Here is a 21,329-nt window from a genome sequence, read left to right as displayed (position 1 = left end):
CTTGCTCAAGTTTTTAATTCTACCACTTGTTTCCTCATTATCTCAAGGAAATCAAATTTGTTAGGCAAGACCTACCCCTCATGAACCCATGTTGGCCGGGATGTGATGCCTTCAGCTTTTTACATGTTCCTGACTTCCTTAGGCATGAGGAGAATGGCTGTAGAACCCAGATCCTTATGATTATCTACCAATAGCATACACCTAATTTATTACATTTATACATGCATATATATATATATATATTTATACATATATACATGTATATATATATATATATATATACATGCACATGTATGCACAGACACACACTTACACGCGTGCTCATGTTATTCATCCTCATTGAGTCAGTTGAATTTAGCATGCTTCTAGGGCTTTTATGGACCTTAGAATAATGTCTTTGTCTTGGAATGTTGATATGTGTGAATAGTAAAGAATAAGACTCATAAATGCTAGCAGAAAAGGAGGACTGGCAGTACAGACATAAGGTATTAATCTCATCTGCTCCTTTCTCAGTCTAATTTTCTTGTCTTCAGGAGTTGTTTAGCTGGACTAAGCCCAGTGACCTCTTATTTGAAGGACTACACTACAATAAATATGCTTACCTTTTCAGATTGCCCAGGCCATTTAGAAGATGAAAGGTCTTGTAAAGCCACTGAAAGAATGGTTCTTGCTTTCATTTCAGTGTTACTGGCAGTACAACCTGTTCTAGTTGAAACAAAAAAAAAGATTTCCTTAACCTAAGGATTTTAAGGATAATTTTAACATCAAATAAATACAAAAACATGTGGGAATAAGAGCAAAATGAAGTGAGATGTCATATTAGAGAAACCTATGTGTAAGACGTTGCTAATTATTTTAAAATTTATCTGTTTCTTAAGACAGTGAATGATGAGTGGAAAGATGGTGGGTGTAGAAGACTGTCAAGTGTGCATGAAGAAAAAAAAATGTGGTAGCAAAGTAGAGTGGAAGTATTCCAATATGCAATATTCCAAATGAACAAGTCAATCATTTCTGGAAAGTATTACTGGCCTTGATTCTGATGCTGCATTTATTGGTAAGGTTGTTCTTCATTTGCCTAAGTGCAAGAGAATCATCACAGTCATTATCCATCTAAATAAGGTCTCCATGAGATTTTCATGTTACTTTGTACTTTAAACCTCTTGCAGTAGAATCTGTTTCAGTAACAGAAACTTTTATAACTTGGCTATTTATGTGACTTCTGTTACACAGAACATTAGTTAAATTAAGTGCTTTTTATATAATATTTTACAAGTATTGGATTTTTTTTCTTCTAGTGAGTTTTATAGCTTCTGTAGATTATTATTGTGTAATACATATTAAATTTGATTAAAAAGGTAGAAGTGGCTTAAATGAAAATCAGCATTTTTTCTCAGTGATTTTTATTTATCATGAGGGAAGCTTTAAAACAACTGAATTATTTGAATGTTGCTAAGAAGATTTTTTGCAATATTTTTTTAATTTTCTTTCAGCTTGGTTATTGTAATATTAGCTTTGTCTTCTCTTGCCACATGATTGATATTAGGAGTCTGTAGCGAGATGGGGACTGCTCTCTTCTCCCAAACACCAAGTGATAAGAAAAGAGGAAATGGCCTTAAGTTGTGTAAGGGGAGGTTTAGGTTGGATATTAGGAAAAAAAAGTCTTCACTGAAAGGGTTGTGAAATATTGGAACAGGATGCCCAAGGAAGCAGTTGAGTCGCCATCCCCGAAGGTCTTCAAAAAACATGTAGATATACATGTAGAGTGTAGTGACATCGTTTAATGGGGGATTTGGCAGTGCTAGGTTACAGGTTGGACTAGATGATCTTAGAGGTCTTTTCCAACCTAAATGATTCTATGATTCAATGGTATGTCTCTTTGTGCACCAAAACTACTCTGTTTGGGACCCTCACTACAGAAAGGATACTGAGGTGCTCAAGAGTGCCAGAGAAAGGCAACGAAGCTGGTGAGGGGTCTGGAGATCAAGTCCTACAAGCAGCTGAGGGAGATGGGGTTGTTTAGCCTGGAGAAAAGGAGGCTCAGGGGCAACCTTATTGCTCTCTACAGCTACCTTAAAGGAGACTTTAGCGAGGTGGGGATTGGTCTATTCTCCCACATGCCTGGTGATAGGACAAGGGGGAATGGGCTAAAGTTGCACCAGGGGAGGTTTAGGTTGGATGTGAGGAAGAACTTCTTTACTGAGAGAGTTGTTAGGCATTGGAATGGGCTGCCCAGGAAAGTGGTGGAGTCACTATCCCTGGAGTTCTTCAAAAGACATTTAGATTTAGAGCTTAGTGATATGGTTTAGTCCTCCACTAACACTCCATAGGTTAGTGTTAGGTCAGAGGTTGGACTAGGTGATCTTGTAGGTCTCTTGCAACGTAGATGATTCTGTGACAGTGAAAAAAGAAGAATGTATTGTTTTTACTGTGAGCCTTTGAGTCTGCACAGAGGTAAATCTAAAGACTGTCTTGGAGTAACAGTTATCTTTCCCTGAAAGATGGTAGGCCATGGAAGGATTTCAAACTGTTCCATTCCTGAAAATCAAGGCATCTGAGACTAATGTTACATAAGCTATTTTCTTTCTCCACTATCCATAGTAGAATCAAAAATGTCACCTAAAGTCCTTCTTCAGGAAATTAGCACACTTAATTTTCCAGTTAAACTACTATAGATATTAATTTACTGCTGTAAGATAAACATAGCATAAGCCATTTCAATATACTGCTACCATAACAAATATATTATTCCTAGTGCTCATGATGTGTTAACTTAAAGAGCAGATCATTCCCCTCATTCAAGAAAGCTGAGTATGGTAATCCAGAAAGTCAAATTTGCAAAGCCTTATGTAAGAGACTGTCATAAAAATATTTTTTTCTTGTCCCCTAATATCCTCTGTCTGATTCTGCTGAATGCCAAGTGCACTTAAATCCCTGCAATACTGAGAGTAGTCTGATTCTGGTAGACAAAAGGACATTACCAGCTTATTTGAAAGACTGAGAAAGATTTTATGGATTAGATAATGAGCTATTTTAAATACTGACTTTACTGTATTTGAGTAATTTTAAAACCTGCTGCATTTTTTTTCCTACCCACAAGGAAAATTCATTCATGATTTCAGCCTTAATATGTGCTTCTCAGGCACAAGCCAGACCCTAGTATTCAGAATCAGATCAGAATACCCGCATTCTGTATTTTGGCATTCTGATCTTCTAAATTGCTGAACATGTGCAGCATGAAGACTTTATTAAAATATAAATTCAGCATGAAGACTTTAATTTATATTTGGTGTCCTGTGAATCACTATGGCCTCATGTATTCACTAGATGATGGATAGCTACTAGGAAAGGAATGCTATTACATTTTCTCACTAATTTCTCTCATAAAATTATCTGGTAATAATATGAAAACAAAGCAAAACAAAATACCTCTTTATTTGTTTGTTTCCATGTTTATTTTCAAACAATATGCCAGTTCTTCCACCCTTAACATGTCTAAAAATTTTTTGAAATAACTTTATTTTTTCCACTGTATTTAGGAGGCTTTTCTAGAGGAAAAAATATAAAATTATGATCACTTTTGCCATATTTTAATTTCATAGAGCTAAAGCAAGGCTGCAAAATCTTAGTGCTTACACACCTGTGATGTTTTAAATACTGTAGAAAGCATAATTTTTTGCGTGTCCATAATGTGTAAAAACTTACTTTTCCAGTTTACCTCCCATTCACATCTTACTTTTCTCCATTTTTCTTCCCAGCTCCCTGTTAATCATTCAAGTCTCTATCATCCATAGTTTAGCCTCTCCGCTTTTCTGAATAGCATGGTTAATTCAGTGTTCATGACTCTCTGATTCTTCTGTTCTGATTCTCCATTTTCTCCTTTTTACCTTTTTTTTTCCCCTTTTTCCTTTTTATTTGTTTAATTTCTTTTTTTTTTTTTATTTTTTCCATTTCCTTTTACATTTTCTTTTCTCTTACAGGTTTTTCTTTTATTATTATTATTTTTGTTTCTCCACATAGTAAAATAATTTCAACTTACCTAATTGTTCTTTGGAATATATGGAACAAAGTTTATCATCTGGCATATTTTAGGAGAGTAATTTGGAGCTCAAATATACTCATGAGGTTGCTATTTAAATGACAAGATAACAATTTATTAAATGATGTGTCTGTTTTAAGACTGGAAGAATGATGACTTTTTTTTTTTTTACTTTTCTGGAAAAATAAAGCAATAGTTGTATCCTTTCTGAATCCCTCCTCCTCCTCCCCCCCACCCCCACCCCCACCCGTTTTGTGGTATCAATAAGACAATAGCAACGTTTTCTGGATTGAAAGCTCAACTCTGTTTCAGTGATATTTTTTTTTCTTTGCTTGAGTCATTTCTCTGACCTTCTTTCTATTCCATTTTTTATTTATATGAAATAAGACATTTGTTATTTCTCAGTTTAAAATGCTTTTTGTCCATGCAGGGCAAATTAAAATGGAACTCTTAAGGGAGTCATATCATCTTGATTACCATACTAAAATAGAGGCAGGTTCCACCACTATCGACCTGTGTCTGGGAGTTCTTATTTCAGATTCTAGCTCTGTAAGTGACTTTGGGCTACTTAGTTAAGCTTTATGTGCTTGGTTTTCTCCCTCTGAAAAAGATTTAATATTTTTTTGGAGGTTTGTAAAACACCGTTTGTGTTTTTTTTTTATAAACACAAAACATCTCCAAACTATATTTATGATTGAAAAACAAACTACATTTATATATATGATTGAAGATAACTTAATTGTAATAATGTTACTGTTTCTTTAACATATTTTTTTGTTGTTATATATAAGAGTTCAAAAGGGGGCTATACAATTTTAAAAGTTCTGCCTTTAGGCTAGAAAGACTGCAAAGGCTAACATGAGCATGAGGGTTGCCTGGCCTTTTTCATCGTTAACATCCTTACCATGGCCCATGGTAACCAATCTGTATCACTGAGCAATGTTTTGAGCAAAGAGCAAATGTGGAAAAACAAACAGATAAATAATACCAGCCAACCCAGGAAACTAAATACCTTTGTCCACTTCACTCTCGGTTTTACTTCTTCCAGGGTGATGCATTCTTTTCTTTTACTTCAAACATTCAGAATTCAATTTTATTGCTATTTTAATGGACTCTAAATTTCATAAAAGAATGTCATTCACTCAGAGAAAAGTACAATTCTTCCTTTCAATATGTAAAAGTTTGGCCCACAGAAACAGGCAAAACAAAGCAAAAACAAATATACAAATAAGAACTTTCAGGAGAAAGTGGAACATATCCTTCTTAGGAGGGAGGAAATAGCATACAATCATCAAGTGTAACCAAGGAAAATAAGAGAGAAGACAGCCCTCTTCAGTTCTGACAGAAGGGCCTCAATCTCTATGACTAAAATCTATCAAGGGCCGTTCCTATCTTCACTAACTACATTGCAGTAGATCCATCATATTGTATACCAATATAGAACTAATTTGGGACATAAATGTAAAGACCAGGAGTTTTTTTGTTTGCAGAAGATCATGTGTAACAGTTCAACATGAGCACAATGTATGCTCTTAATAGATGAATTTAGCAAAATTTTGTTTCAAAGTTAATGCCCAGCTTGATGTGTCTGTCTTCTAAACACTCCCATCACAGCAACCTGAAATAGTCTAATGTGTGTGTATATGTACATATAGAAATGTTCCATTACAACAAAGGAGAATAGACAAGCTTACTTCTAAGATAAATATCTCAAGTTTGCAATATGATTTTTCTCTTATAATTTCAACTACAGATCCATCCTGAACAAGTGCTCATTTTGCTTCCCCCCTTTTCACGTTCCTCTTTGGGATTTCAGCTTATGTTGTATTTCTCCTTAGTTCATTGAATTATTTTAACTCAGTGACACACAAAGTATGTATTCCAACCTTTACTTAACTATCTGAGCTATTAGAGTGAGAGCTGGTTGAATGTCTTAAAAGATGTACAACTATTGATTGTGTATGTGTGCTTGTACTTAATTTTCTAAAAATATCTGCATCAAGGGAATTGTGAACAACTTGGACACCTTTTATCTCTTAGCTTTATTTGTTATATTTGAAGATATATGTGTTCTTTGGCCATTAAGTTTTCATTCCATTCTTTAATACAGCTGAGGATAGAACTCATTAATCATAGGCCAGACTGGAGAACTATAGTTATAACTCTTAAGTTTCAGAGTAGTAAACAGAAATTTTTATCTTTAATATAGAAACAGATTCAGTCAATAAAAAGCTGTCCTTACTGCCCTCCATTAAATATCACTCTCTTCTTTCAATTCAATAACTGATCTGATACTCAATCTTTCTATATAAAAATTAAAAACCGCTATTTATACAGTATTCAATATTTTAAACACCTACTTATTAGCTAAGATGCACATTATGCAAATAACAGTCCTTATTATTTATTTAATACAAATTATAACTGATCCTGTATTGGAAATTAGAAATAGAAGCACTTCATTTATATGTACAAATGAATATGTGTATAAATGGCTCTGCGTATAAATAAGAGGTAATTTTTAAAAGATTTTTAACACAAAAAAAGTGATGATTATGCATGATAAAGTATGATCAGATACAGCAAGCAGAGATTCCCTGGCAAATCCTGTATCTCAGAGTCACCAAATATTTTTAAATAAATACATGTTATGATACTTAGATTTTTGCTTTCCTAAATGTTAGTATGGCTGTGTAAGTAGTCAGATTTCCATGAGAGTACAGGTACATTTGAGTCAGGGTAATGAACAGAATTAGTCATAACCATTTATATTAATACTACTAAGTTGTTTCTGTTACTTCTCACTTCCACCTTTCCACATTTATGTTCATGTTTTGTTTTCTTTTCCCTTTATTTTCTTAATCAGGATGTCTCTCTGTCTCCCATTTATAAAGTAGCTTAGTCGTTTTACTTTTATCAGTTTGAAAGAAGGAGGGATGCCTGCAGCATGTGATCAAATCAGTCACTAAGCAATCTACAAGCAATTCTTCTGTGGACAAACAATGTTTGATGGTGAAACAGCCCCCCACCCAAGTAATCATGTAGTCATAATTTCTCTACTATTAGTAATATATGTAAGTAATAACCCCTTATAAAAAATAATTTGAAATGTCTGACTCATGCCAATGTACCTCATTATAACTATTATATTTAATGACTTTCTGATCAGAAATCTTTTATTTGTTGTATGTTATGTTGTCATACTAGTAACTTTTTTCATTATTTTCTGCTGTCTCTGACTTTTCAGATTATCATTGTCCTGTTAAAACCAGCTTTTCAAGCTTGTCTTCCATTACAGGGGATACAAACTAATTGTTGTCTTTGTCAAGCTAATTGCTTTCTTTGTCAAGAGCTGTCATGTCCTATCATCATTTCATCTCTTGCTTCCCTTTTGACTTAAGAAGTTAGGCCACATGTGATTTGCTTATAAGGACATACTTCGGTTCCTTTAGATTCTAGTACATGCTTTCCTACACAGGAAATACTGTTTATTCAGAATTAGAGACACTTAATTCATCGTATACACTGACTGAACATTTTTGGAAATCCCTGTTTACTAGAGACAGTAGAAACTGCTTTTGGAATGCTGACAATGTTGAAACTAAGGTACCTTTAAAATGGGAATGGAAAACTGCCCTGTTTATACTACAGTTTGTCTAGAAACTAAATCAGAGCTGGTGCAACCCTAAACTTTGAGCAGTCTGAGATGAACACAATGACAGATGGCAAATAGGGTCTGTCTTTATAGCCCTATAGCACAAAGTGGATGAGGCAGCTCTAGTCTATTTAGCTGTTGACATTTTCATGTGAGGTAAGTCAAACACAAGCAAGACTATTTTGCTATTTGGCTGCTGGCTGAAATATGTAAGTCACTGAAAAATCTCTCTTTCATATTTCCCATTTATTGAGGAAACCCTTAACCAAATCATTTTAAACTATATCATTACCCTTGACTCCAGTGTTACCGAAAGGCAAATGGCACTGTGGGAAAAATCTACCTTCCTTGGCAACCTCATTTTATCAGGGATAGATCTTGCACGTCATGGTAATTCTTCCATCAATGACATCCAGGTTGGAAATACAAAGGCATCCTGAAAATATTGTTCTTGCATGAAGCAGATAATCTTCATAAACTTCATGGGTTGATACAAACAAATCACCTGTATGTTTTTCTCTCTATTTCAGTTTGCTATTAAATATAAAGAATTTTTTTTTTCAGTGGGATTAACCTCATATACTTCAGAAATTCCTATCCGAGGAACAGATACACTTTCTGTAATGATAAATAAATAAAAAGTATGTTAATCATCAATTAAGTCAAAGCTTTCTCATTAATAGAATGTTAGGCTTAGTTACAGTAACAGTACATTCTCAACACAGAAAAAATAATTTGTAATTAGTTTACAAATTTGGCTTCCCAGGAGTTAGTTGGTTACGTTTGTACATGTTTGTATCAAGATCTATGTACCTATATATTCATATTATAATTTCATACATACATATAATAATATACACATATTGCTATATATTAATATTTTCATTATATTAGAATTTATATTATGTTATGTTATATCTATTAGGTATGCATGCAATAAACAAGTAATACCTTTTTATTATCCAGTGAAAGAACAGAGATAGATTCATACTGTTATTTTAGGAAGGAACTCTTTCATGACAGCAGGAGCAATCACAACATGTGGTTGAGTCAGAGAACGTGTATTATATTGGACTAGGAACAGTGAGCAATGGGTTAAGGGTTCCTGTTGGTTTGCAGATAATTGTTAGAAGATAAGGTTTCCATTTTTTAAGGGACAGTGAATTCAAGAAGCCTGACTTTTCTTTACCATTTCTTTATATATATATTAAAACAAAACAAAACAACAACAAAAAAAAAGATAAATATTTTCAAACTTTCTGTGTTGTCCAACTCCCTGCTGATATGCAGATACTCTGACTTGAAAATATTGCTAAGCAATGTTCCAACCTGGACAATTCTGTGAAATATAAATATACATATATATATTTCTATAGAAATAACAGTCTGAGATCTTCCATGGGAATCTCAAATTCCAATGTGGCACACAAACACATTAATATGGTTAATGACCAGAGGAAAACTAATTGACTCTTGAGAACAGCTTATAATAACACCAAACAAATATCTATCAAGTTTTATCTTGTCATTTTGATCCCATTATTCTATGCACTCTTGCATTTTACCCCTTTTTGAAAGTTTTTCCAGAGTTCTTCCTTTCTGCATCTCAAGAGCAATTTATAGCTCTTTCCATCTTGCCCCTTTTGGTATTCTGTTCAATATTTTGACCTGCCTCTTTATTAAGCAACTCTGGATGAAATGCATTTAAGCTACTCACTTCACTAAGTGTCATTCTTTTTATTTTTGAATTCTTTATATGCTGCTGTCTGAGTGGTTTATGACCATCACTTATTTCTTTATTCTTTTATTCTGAGTGTAAATACAGTCACTGTATTCACAAGAGAAAAGCAAGCACCTCCGTACCACTGCTATATTCATCTAGGGTATAAGGGCCATGTTTGCTATATTTCAGTGAATTATAACAACCCTAAAGACCAAAATCCACAAAGGTGCCTGAACCTCAGGAATGCAACATCCTCTTCTTTTGTATTCTGCCACCCTGGGAAATCTACATTGCTAATTGATAGACATAGACTTAACAACACTGAGGAAAAATTATTGTCTTGTAATAAGATTTGGGACTGGGGAGTTGGGGACAGAGCTGGGATCATTCTGCCTGGAGAAGAGAAGGTTGTGGGATACACTATAGCCTTCTAGTGTCTGAAGGGGGCCTACAGACACTAAGCAGAAGAGGGACTTTTTGTCGGAGTGTATAGTGATAGGAGAAAGAATAAGGATTTTAAACTAACAGAGGGGAGAATTAGATTAGATATTAGGGAGAAGTTCTTCACTAAAACTGGTGAGGCACAGGAACAGGTTGCCCAGTGTTCAAGGCCAGGTTGGATGGGTCTTTGAGCAACCTGATCTAGAGAAAGATGTCTCTGCCTATGGCAAAGGGGCTGGAACTAGATGATCTTTAAGGTCCCTTCCAACTCAAACCATTCTACAATTCTATGATTCTGTGATTTACAAAACAATGTGCAGAGTATTGAGACATTTACTCCACAGAAATGTAGATCCACAGAAAGTGTGGGCTTTCCTACTTTGCTTAGTGAATTAAGTATCCACCTCAAGGTCTGTTCTTTCTGCTATGAACTCACTGCTATGAATACAATTTTGTAGGGAAAAAAAAAAAAAAAAAAAAAAGAAAGAAAGCTCCCCATTTTTTATTTGACAGTCATTTTAACTTAGATTGTTCATTGCCTTATAGGCATTTATTTAAGGGCACTCAAAGTTGTGTATCTCAATCACTTCCATAAAAATAGTTATTCTATTTTATATAGAAAAGTACTGGTCTTTGTGCCTTTCATGTAAATAAGCTAACTGATCAGTAACACTTTTTAACAAAATATTTGTCACTGATATTTAAATAATTTTCACAACGGGAAAGAGGATTAGTATAAGAACTTGAGCCACAGTGTAAGATGCTTTCTGGAGAACATGCCAGCTACTCCTGCAAATTCAAATCTCTCATTCTCAAATTTTCAATATCCCAGTGACTCGGTAAGCATTAGGTTAATGGGTTCTACACAAGGACCAGATTGGTGATCATTCTTGAGAACAGTTGCTACTATCAACTACTATTAGTAGTATTTCCAACTAGTAGTGTTTCCAACTAATATTAGTTGTAAAGAGCTTAAAGATGCAGATGCCTCCCAGCAGTTCAGCTGGTAAATGACATTTGTGACAAGCAGTAGAGATGTTACTGGGAACTTGCATATCCAAGTAGTTTGAGTACCAGCTGACTGAAAACACCACGGATTGAGGTTTAAAATTTGGACACCAAAGGTTTCAATTAAATCCCTCAAAAATTCTAATCTTAAAATGACAAGCTCTTTAATCGTTAGTGTTTATAAAATTCTAAAATCCTCTAAATCACATAGATAAGGCCTAAGATTTTCCAAAGCTTTTCTTATATTTTCTGTGTTTTAATTACATTTTCTTACCAGTTATTAATTCATTAGCGTTTTAAAATGTTTACGGTCTTTAAATTCTACTCATTTGTCTTCTACAAATTCAGTTTTCTCAATGATCTTCTGCAGCTCCTGTTAATTTTTACCTATAGAATGTATTTAGCTTTTTTTAAGAGTTTAAAATAGGGGCTTAATATCAGAAAAATGAACTCTAGCCACTTCTATAATAATAATTTCCTGTCTATCATTAGCAAAACTGCTTTATGGCCTATTTTCTCTAGTATTAATTAGTATTCACTGCTCATTTCTTAAAAGGTTTAATTTCCTAGTGGTTTTGGAAAATAATTTTCAAAACTTGTGTAAAGTTTTTTAATAATTCAGATTATTATTTAAAATAAAAATGCTAATAGGCTTGTAATGGATGTGACCAAGAAATTATTTTCTTCTTTTTTATTGTTATCGCCCTGCCGGAGCGTCAAGAAGACGGTCGAACGTAACTATCTAGAGGAAGTAAAAGTCATTACAAGGTTTCCGTAGGTGAACCTGCAGAAGGATCATTAATTAACGCAGAAGAGAGCCGCAGCCCTGCCCTCCCCCCCACCCCCGGGCAGGCAGGAGCTGTGCTTGTGCCGCCGCGGGCGCTGACGTGCTGAGGGCAGAGCCAGGGGTGACAACAGCCCACCCACCCCTGGTGCTATAAAAGTAGTCCCTAGGGAGCACCACAAACAGGATGCGCTAACAGGACCAGCTTGGCAGTTAGCACAGGCAGTTTGCATGGGCAGTTCAAGCGGGACAGGGAGGAGAACCTAGACCTCGCCATGGTGGGCACCTGTCGCAGCGGTCGGTCCAAGGCAGCAACCCAAACGGAGGAGATGCTGCCTCTCTGGGCTCATGTGGGTACCCAGGTGGATCCCCTGAGGGGGGAGGCAGCAGTCCAGACAGGTGACTGCGGGGAGCTCCGGAATCTGGAGGCCCATCTGGGCCATGATGGAGAAGAGCGCTGTCACAATTCAGGGACTCCTCAAGCAGGTGGCTGGGCTGCAGCGAGAAATCAGCAGCCTGAGGGAGTCTCTGAGGGTGACAGATAGGAGGGGTCTCCCTGTCCCTGCTGTTGCTCAGCAGCCCTCTCCTATGTCCCGACAAGGGGTAGAAGCTGCCCCCGTTGAACGCATGCAGAACAGAGGGCTAGACTGTCCGCAAGAGACAAGGGGCTGGACCCTTGTCTTGGCTCAGAGCAGAAAGAGACATCTACCCCCGACACCTACGGTGCCACCTACCCGCACGGTGTCCCTGGGAAATAGATTTGAGGCTCTCAGGGAGGTTGCGGAAGAGGCTGAGGGGTCTGGACAGTAGTCTGAACCTGGGAAGCAACCCCGAGAAGAGAGTCAAGATTGGGGGAAGTGCAAAACATAAGGACTGGGGCCGGATGGAGTGCTGCATTGTAACCTGTGCCACAAAAAAAGAACGGAGAGTTCTGGTGATTGGGGGACTCCTTGTTGAGGGGCACTGAAGCTCCTATGTGCCGCCCAAATAACCTATCCAGAGAAGTGTGCTGTCTTCCTGGGGCACGTGTCAGAGACGTTAGGAAGGCTCCGCCATGACTCATTAAACCAGAGGACTACTATCTTCTCATAGTCATTCAGGTTGGATCCCAGGAAGCTGCTATTAGAAAAATGAAGAGCATTAAAAAGGACTTTGCATCCCTTGGGAGGTTGTTGAGGGGATCAGGGGTGCAGGTAGTGTTCTCCTCTGTCCTCCCACTGGGTGACTGGGATGCAGATAGAAGGACCAGAACAGGACAGGTAAATGACTGGCTGAGGGGGTGGTGTCTGGACCAGGGATTTGGGTATTTTGATCTTGGGCCATCCTTTCAGAAGCTGGGTATGTGGGCTACGGACAGACACCAACTGAGCAAGTGGGGTGCAAGTGTGTTGGGGAGCAAGCTCTCTGGGCTGATTACCAGGGCTTTAAACTAGGTTTGATGGGGGAAGGGAGGGGAGCTAAAGGTGACAGAGAAGGGCTGGGGGAAGTTGTCACTACTGTCACTGTTGAAGACAGGGAAAAACTTCTGAACTCTCCCATAGGATTGTCTGAGGGCTTCTCAAAGAAGGTAGCATTCCTGATCCCCCAGCCAGAATCTTCTTCTTGCATCCCTCCAGGGGTAACTGCACCTGCTACTTCCCTAAAGTGCCTGTACACCAATGCACGGAGCATGGGAAATAAACCGGATGAGCTCAAGACCTGTGTTCGGTCTCAGGGCCACGATCTCATTGTGATCACTGAGACGTGGTGGGACAGCTCGCATGACTGGAACGCTGTCATTGAGGGCTATGTCCTCTTTAGGAGACAGGCTGGGGAAGCGAGGAGGTGGGGTGCCCTTTATGTGAGGGAGCAATTAGAGTGTACCCAGCTCCAGCTGGGGGAGGGTGAAGGACAAGTGGAGAGCTTGTGGGTAAGAATTAAGGGGTGGGCTGGTATGGGAGACACAGTGGTGGGGGTCTACTACAGGTCTCCAGATCAGGAGGAGGAAGTCGATGAGGCCTTCTACGAGCAGCTGCTAGTAGCCTCATGATCACGATTGCAATTACCCAGACATCAGCTGGGTAAGCAACTCGGCCAGGCATGAGCAGTCCAAACAGTTCCTACAATGTGTTGAGGACAATTTTCTGACGCAGGTGGTGGAGGAGCCGACAAGGCGGGGGGTGCTCCTGGACCTCGTTCTTACCAACAGGGATGGCTTTGTTAGGGATGTGAAGGTTGGGGGCAGCTTGGGATGCAGCGACCATGAGATTGTGGAGTTCCAAATGGAACTAGGCAAAGGAAGTAAGGCTAAAAGCAGGATCCCCAAAGATGGGATTTATGTATTGATTCCTGCTCTGAAGAGGGACAGCTGATCTCCCTCACCCCTCTGTGTACTATGTCTTGTTGAACATATTTTGGTAGCATTTGTTAACTTTCTGAATCACCTTTAATACATGTATGTACTAACTTATTACCACAGATTGGATAGTGAGGGTAAACAGAGGTATTTTTGAAATTGGTAATAAATATCAACTGCAGTTGATATTAGTTAATACACACAGATAGTTAAATCAAAATTTCTAAGCCAAGGCATCGTCCTCATCAACTCCTTCACCACCATCAAAAAAATCCAAAACTTCAACATGACACACATGTCCATAAAAGCATTTAGTCAGCTTCACCTCCTTTTGCTTAACACAATCTCAGTTTCCTCACACTGACAGTGTCACTAAAAAGACAGTTCTTCCTAGATTATCAACAACTCACCACTGGCACATCTGACTAATAATTTTTTCTCATTCTATGAAGGAAAGGAAGCAAAGAAACGAAAGAAACTCCATAACCTCTCTGCACAACCTGTTCCAGTGCTCCATAACAAACACTTTTTGGAAGTGCTTTTGGAAGTTTAGACTGAACCTCTTGCGTTCCAGTTTGTGTCCATTGCCTCTTGTCCTGGCACTGGGCACTGCTGAAAAGAGCATGGCTCTGTCTTCATTATATTTTCCCTTCACGTATTTATAGACATAAGATTCTCCTGAGCCTCCTCTTCTCCAGACTGAACAATTCCAGCTCTGTTCTCAGCTCCTCCTCATAGGAGAAAGGCTTCAGTCCCTTCATCATCCTGGTGTCCTTACATTAACTTTTTCCAGTATGTCCGTGTCATTCTTTCTCTCTTGTACTGGGAAGCCCAGAACTGGACACAATACTCCAAAAGTGCAGCCTCACCAATTCACAGCAGAGGGGAAGGATCAATTCTCTGGACCTGCTGATGAGGAATTTATTTGAGGAGTTTGTCGCTTTTCTAATTAAACATTAAACTCCAATATATACATATATATAAATAAACTTCTAATGTCTGAAAGAAAAAAACAAAACAAAAACAAACAAACAAACAAAATGAATTTATTCTCTCCCTGAGCATTAATTGCTAAACATAAGATAGAATCTCTTGGTATATTTTTATATGTATTTCTTCTAATTTCTATCTACTTAACAGATTTAAATTCCGTCTTTAACTTACTGATTGCCTGTTAATTTGATTTGTCTGACAACTTTAGACAGTGAGCTCTGTTGTGCATGGATAATTTATATAGTTTTAAAATCCTGTGATACCTTGATACCAAAACTGGATTCACAAAAGCAAGCTCAGGACTATCATGTTTTCAGTACAGGCACAAACGTAAATGAACACACCCATCCTAATTTGGGGCCTAAACTGGTGATATGCTTTCATAATACACACTTTTGCTGAACAATCATTTCTGAAAATTATTACAGAATATCATAACTATCTCAATGTGTTTTTCAAGATTAATCTCAGGTTTATGAGCAGTAGTATTATGAAAGTTTTCACACTGTCTGAGTCCTCCTCTACACTCAATGACTGGAAACTGACTTCAAAGATTAAGTCTGAACAGTGTAAAAAAGCTCCTTTGAGGAAACAGGATTCATGTTTCAACCCAAATATGAACAGGATGACTGGCACTATAAGCATGGCTGATTCTCCCAGTAAATCACAAACTTTCTCCTCTCATTGGGAAAGTTTGTCTAATGTCTGCAGTCCTATCTGTGTAAAAATACAGGTTAATTCTAGATATTTGGCAGCTGATTTGCATAGAACATTGTTGAGAAACCAAAATGAGGGAACTATGAAGTGGTCTTAGAACCTTGTGCGGAAAGACATAACATCAAGTGAAAGCTTGCTTATAAAGAAACTCTTTTACTGTTTCTCAGAAAGAGCAGTCATTTGGTGGTTGGAAAGCAATGTCTCTCTCTTTTTATTTGTGAACTGCCACTACACTTGAAATGCCTTTGTGACATGTTGAATTTAGTAGCATGGTGTAGTGGTGGACTTCTCAGTACTAGGTTAAAGGTTGGACCAGATGATCTTGGAGGTCTTTTCCAATCTTAATGATGCTATGATTCTGTGTTTGCTTACTTGGAGGTTTTTTACTCCCACTGCCTTAAATGATAAACAGCCTGCATTTACACGACTTTTTTGTTTGTTTGTTTGTTTGTATTCTTTCAGAATTATTGCCCTCACAACATGACCCAGAGCACTATGGGTCTGCCTTTTCTAATCTTACTTTAGTATGGTGCCAATTACCTTATCTATTCTGAGCACAGCAATCGCCTCCAGACAGTGATATAACGAAGCCGACAATATTCATCACTGTCCATAAAACACCTCAAAAGTCTGGGCACTTAAACTAGTGCAATTAAAGCATTTAACACATTTCAGTGTTTAAAATGATTAGATTTAGAGCTTAGTGATATGGTTTAGTGGAGGACTTGTTAGGTCAGAAGTTGGACTCAGTGATCTTAGAGGTCTCTTTCAACCTAGATGATTCTGTGATTCTGTGGCAACAGCCAAGTTTTGAAAGACCTTGGACAGATTTTTAAACTGTGTCCCATGACAGTTAAGATGATATGGAAGATTTAGTCAACGATATTCTTATGTCTCAGATTAGAACTACTGAATCTCTATTTAGCCTTTCTTCAGTATAAACATTTTGATTTATTTGTCAATACTAGAAAAAATGGCAAACATTAAATTATTTCTAATGCTCTCTTCTTACACCTAAAACCCAGATTCACATTCCACACTTAGTTATGTGTCTTTCTCAATATGTCTAAGCATTTTCTTATGTATAAGACACTCCTTTCCTTTTCCACCCAATACTGAATCAAACTGCCTCTTCTAATGGTTTTGGAGGTAGGCATACTGCTTTTAATAGTGATTTTTATTTTCTTTTATTTTATGTATTTTATTTTGTTTTATTTTTTGTTTTAATGATAAAATGATTTACCAAATTTCTGAATGAATTGCTCAAGAGCATGCAAAAGTATATCCTCTGCATGTGTGCCAATTGATTGCATGGACTTTTCAAACTATATTCATTCCACTGAACTTTAAAATGAGGAAGGTGTCCAAGGTAAGGTTCTAACATTTCTATTTTCCTTGATCAAAGGGAGACATACAGCTCTCTAGAAAGCATTTTAGTCTAAGACCTGAACTTTCCTGTCAGAGTATCTAGGTGTCTCCTTCAAGTATCTCCATCTTTTAACCTTACAAGATTGACTATACTCCTAAGTATATCAGTTAGATGCCTCAAATCAGATGGGATGAATTAGCCAGTTACTGTCTCTTATCTTTCCTTCCACAAGGATTTTTCATGTTTCTTACTGATCCTTTTGTGCCTCTTCTCATGAAGTTCTGAAAGTTCAGCTCTGAGGAGATGCCACGTTCATGCTGGAATGGATCTTTTTAGTCTTTTTAACTGACTGTGATCCTAAAAAAGAAAAAAAAAAAAAAAGTACTACAATTAGATAATGCAATTGCTAATTTCTTAAATAAGAACACACACATTTGGAAGACTTTATTTTAGCTCTCCTACCTTTTTCCTCCATGAAGATATGTATTCAGTCAGAGGTACTAACTTTTCTCATTGCTAACTGTGGTTTCACCTAATCTACACTAGAAGATTGAGCCATGAAGGTGAAAAGAAATGCAGGAAGTGGAGAACATTGTATACATATGGTAGAGACAAATGATCCTTTTTGTTGTGACTTAGATATTTCTACATTAGATAATTTCTACAGTCCAAAAAATAAGCAACATAGTGATGAAGCATAGCTCCCACCCTTTCAGACATCAGTTACTGGAGTCAGGCTGACAGTAGTCTTCATATAGTAGAAATCTATTAGTGCCCAAAGGTTAAAGCAGATTGCATATAGCATTGGAAGAGGAGATTCTGTAGGGCAAGATAAATAACCAACTCAATTGTGTTTCATTGTGTTAAATAAAAGAGCCCACAGGCTCTTGGGGATTGGGGGCAGGGAGAACATTCTGTCTTCTTCACTGTGAATATTGGCCAACATTTTTAAACCAAATCCATCAGAAATTAAAGAGTACCTGAGGAGATAATACATTTCTTTTTAAGTTGCTTCTAAAAATATTTTGTGGAATTCTTTAGCTTACTCCTACTTATGCAAACACAAGGAAGAGTGCATTAATCAAAGCCACGTGGGAAACTGTGCAACATTAGAAAAGAAAAAAACAAACAAACAAAAAAAAAAAAAAAAAAAAAAAAAAAAAACAATAATGTAGAAAGATATGAAGAGGCTAAGAAAGTGGATCAAAGAGACCAAGGGACCAAAATCATGTCCAAGAGAACAATAGGGGAGCCAAAGTCCAGATTAGAGAAGAGAAAGCAGAAGCAGAAGGGAAAATCTGTGACTGAGAGTACCATGCCAAAACATAACTAAGAAATTCGAAATATACTGTGGAAAGGAAGACCTGGAGAAGAGCACTATAGCCATAACTTGAAATATTATCCAACAGAATGATACTGCTCTATTGTTATGACTCATAGTTCTTAAACCAACTTGCTTCTTACTAATGTTTGCTGACTTCTAGGACATCAACTTCATGATTTATTTTTAAATATTGTTTCTAGGATAGAAGTAGTTTTGTAAATGTTTTCATTTTCAATTATTGACATTTCATGGACTCAGTATAATTCCTCCATTTTTCATGTTTTCAATGTATATTTTTGAATACATTTTTACTTAAAAGTAGAATAAATTTATTAATAACTTTGTTCTTATGGTATAGTAATATTTTCTTTCAAATTAGTGTTTTATGAAGAAAAAAATGAAAAAAAATACTTTCACATTACAAACCTCATGTTTTGTTTAGAAGTCTTTTTGAAAACTTAAATATATATATATATATCTTCACAGTTTAATAGTCAAATATATCTTTATGCTAACATTTTCAAAATCTATCATTTGAAGAGAAATCAGAGTTTATAATGTGGCACTTAGTATCCCAGTGTTGCTTTTTATTTTTTGTTTCTTTTTTATTATTATTATTATTATTTTATTTATTTTTTGATTTTGGTGTGAACTTTTATTTGTTTGCATGGTGTGAACTTTCTTCACATTTCCATGTATATGTATCTTTAGAAATCCTGATTTCCTCATACCACCTTTTTTCTTGCCAAATTGTATTCAGAAATGATTCAAATAACTCTGTGCTGGCCAACCTATTCCTGCACCTGCAGGTGGGTGCTTAGCAACATCAATATTCAGTTACGTGTGCTGAATCGTTATTGCCACATTTCCAAACATGCAGTTGCCAATGTTCTTCTTTCAAATGTTTCCAGGAAATTATTTCCTTGCTTCTGTTGGACAGTGGTCATAAAAATTCACTTCCTCAGTTTATATCAACACAACATGGAATTTTGAAATCAGCATGTCAGTATTGCTGTCTAGGTCATACTTTTTAATCATGAATAAAAAACAGCTGTCATAAAACCATCAGTCTTTTTTGTTTGTTTCTTTCTATCTTTTAAGAAAATGTATTATTACTTAAATAACATTTTTTTCTTATTGCATTCACAGTTCTGTGGCTTCCTGCATTTTCTTCTGATGGAAGTGTTCAACATAACTTTGCCTGGGTACTACACACTACTGATGCATTCTATGAGGCCACACAGGAAAGCTGGCAAGGGATCATGGATAGTACCAATTGATATCACCATATCACTTTCATCCAGCCAATATTTGGTGTGGGTTTTCTAAAAGGCATTCAATAGTGCTTCCACAGTTCTAGTGAATCTTTACACAGTCTAAACAAATTCAGACAGAATAGTTAGATAAACCATTTATTAGTGGTCATAACAGGACTACAGTAAAATTCTATTCAAATTTTATGGATTTGTATGACTTCTAATTAACTGAAATATTCAGTATTGGTATAAATATCCTTCAAGGCATAACTAAGAACGCACTGTTTAACATAGTAACAAATCTCACTCATCATTTAATAAATAAAACAACAACAAATCTATATTTAGTGCTCTGACAGTCAGACCTCAAATAAGCAACTATTGTGTTAAAAACTAAATAATACTGTGGATGTACTGGGCAGTAGATGAAGATTGGTAGGGAGATAGTATGTTTGCAACACAGAAACTAAAAAGTAACAGTTATCTGCTACTTTTTTAAATCTTCAGTTATAAAGTTCGAGATCTTACATGATTATAACAATTTATAGGGGAAAGTATCTAGTTTTCAGTTTCATTTTTTACTTTGATTATATATTGACAGCTCATCCTGACCAAGAGTGTCTAAAAAATCCTTTCATATCCCTCTTTTTGTAATAGCCATATACTTCCTTAATTACTTAATAGCCATATACTTTCTTAATTACTTAATGGACATATACTTCCTTAATTCCAAATGAAAGTCCAGTTCAGGGATAAAAGACAATATACATTCCTTACTCAAGAGCTGCTGCTGTTGTCATTCAAGCTTAATTTTAAAATCTGTATTTTACTCTTTTTATTATGTTTTTTTTTTTTTTTTAATTATTATTATCTATTTTTCTATTATTCTAATTTGTGTTTATGCACTTAGTAGAAGAAAGTGATGAAATATTTTTTTCATTTTAACAAAATTAACTTAATTTTCTCATAAATGCTAAAACAACTTTTGTACTTTCAAGAAAAAATTTAAAAAGCTGAAGCTCAAATCCAGGGCAATTCAAGATAAAATCGATCACAGTTGTGGTAAAGGTTCCAAAGAGAATGTAAATTTCAACTCGATATTTTTTCACATAATTACTTACTTGCTTTATTTTTTATTATTATTTATTTAATTTGGAAAATGCATTTATGACTATTGTAATCAAAAATCAAAATATATTTGTTTCAAATATGTTTGACTGAAAAAAAAATAAAACAAACAAATAGGATTTGGTTTCCTAATAAAAGTAAAACTTGGTTACAGAGGACTTATCTCAGACAGAGCTAAAGAGACCTCTTACATTTAACATAAATAAAAAGTAGTAAACATTCAAGAAAGATGTTAACTCTTTATAGCCAGATTAAAAAAATCTATTCCAAAATAATTCTTTTGGAATATTCATTATTAGGATAACTGAATATCTCTAAGAAGATATCATCATGCTACTGCTCAGTTTCCTAACCTGCTGAATCAGAAGAAGAACAACAATTAAATAAATAAATAAATAAATAAAACCACAAAACTAGCTGATAAGAAATCATAATAACAGATTGATAATATATTGCTCATCCTCCATACCATTTCCATACAGTTTTAGTTTCTTCTGAAGTCTTTCCTCTTATTAAGAAGGCTCTGAATTTGTCCATCTTTACTCTCTGCTTGACCTTAC

The sequence above is a fragment of the Aythya ferina genome, assembly GCF_964211825.1.
Source record: "Aythya ferina genome assembly, chromosome: 3".
NCBI lineage: Eukaryota > Metazoa > Chordata > Aves > Anseriformes > Anatidae > Aythya > Aythya ferina.
This window is presented reverse-complemented; position numbering follows the sequence as displayed.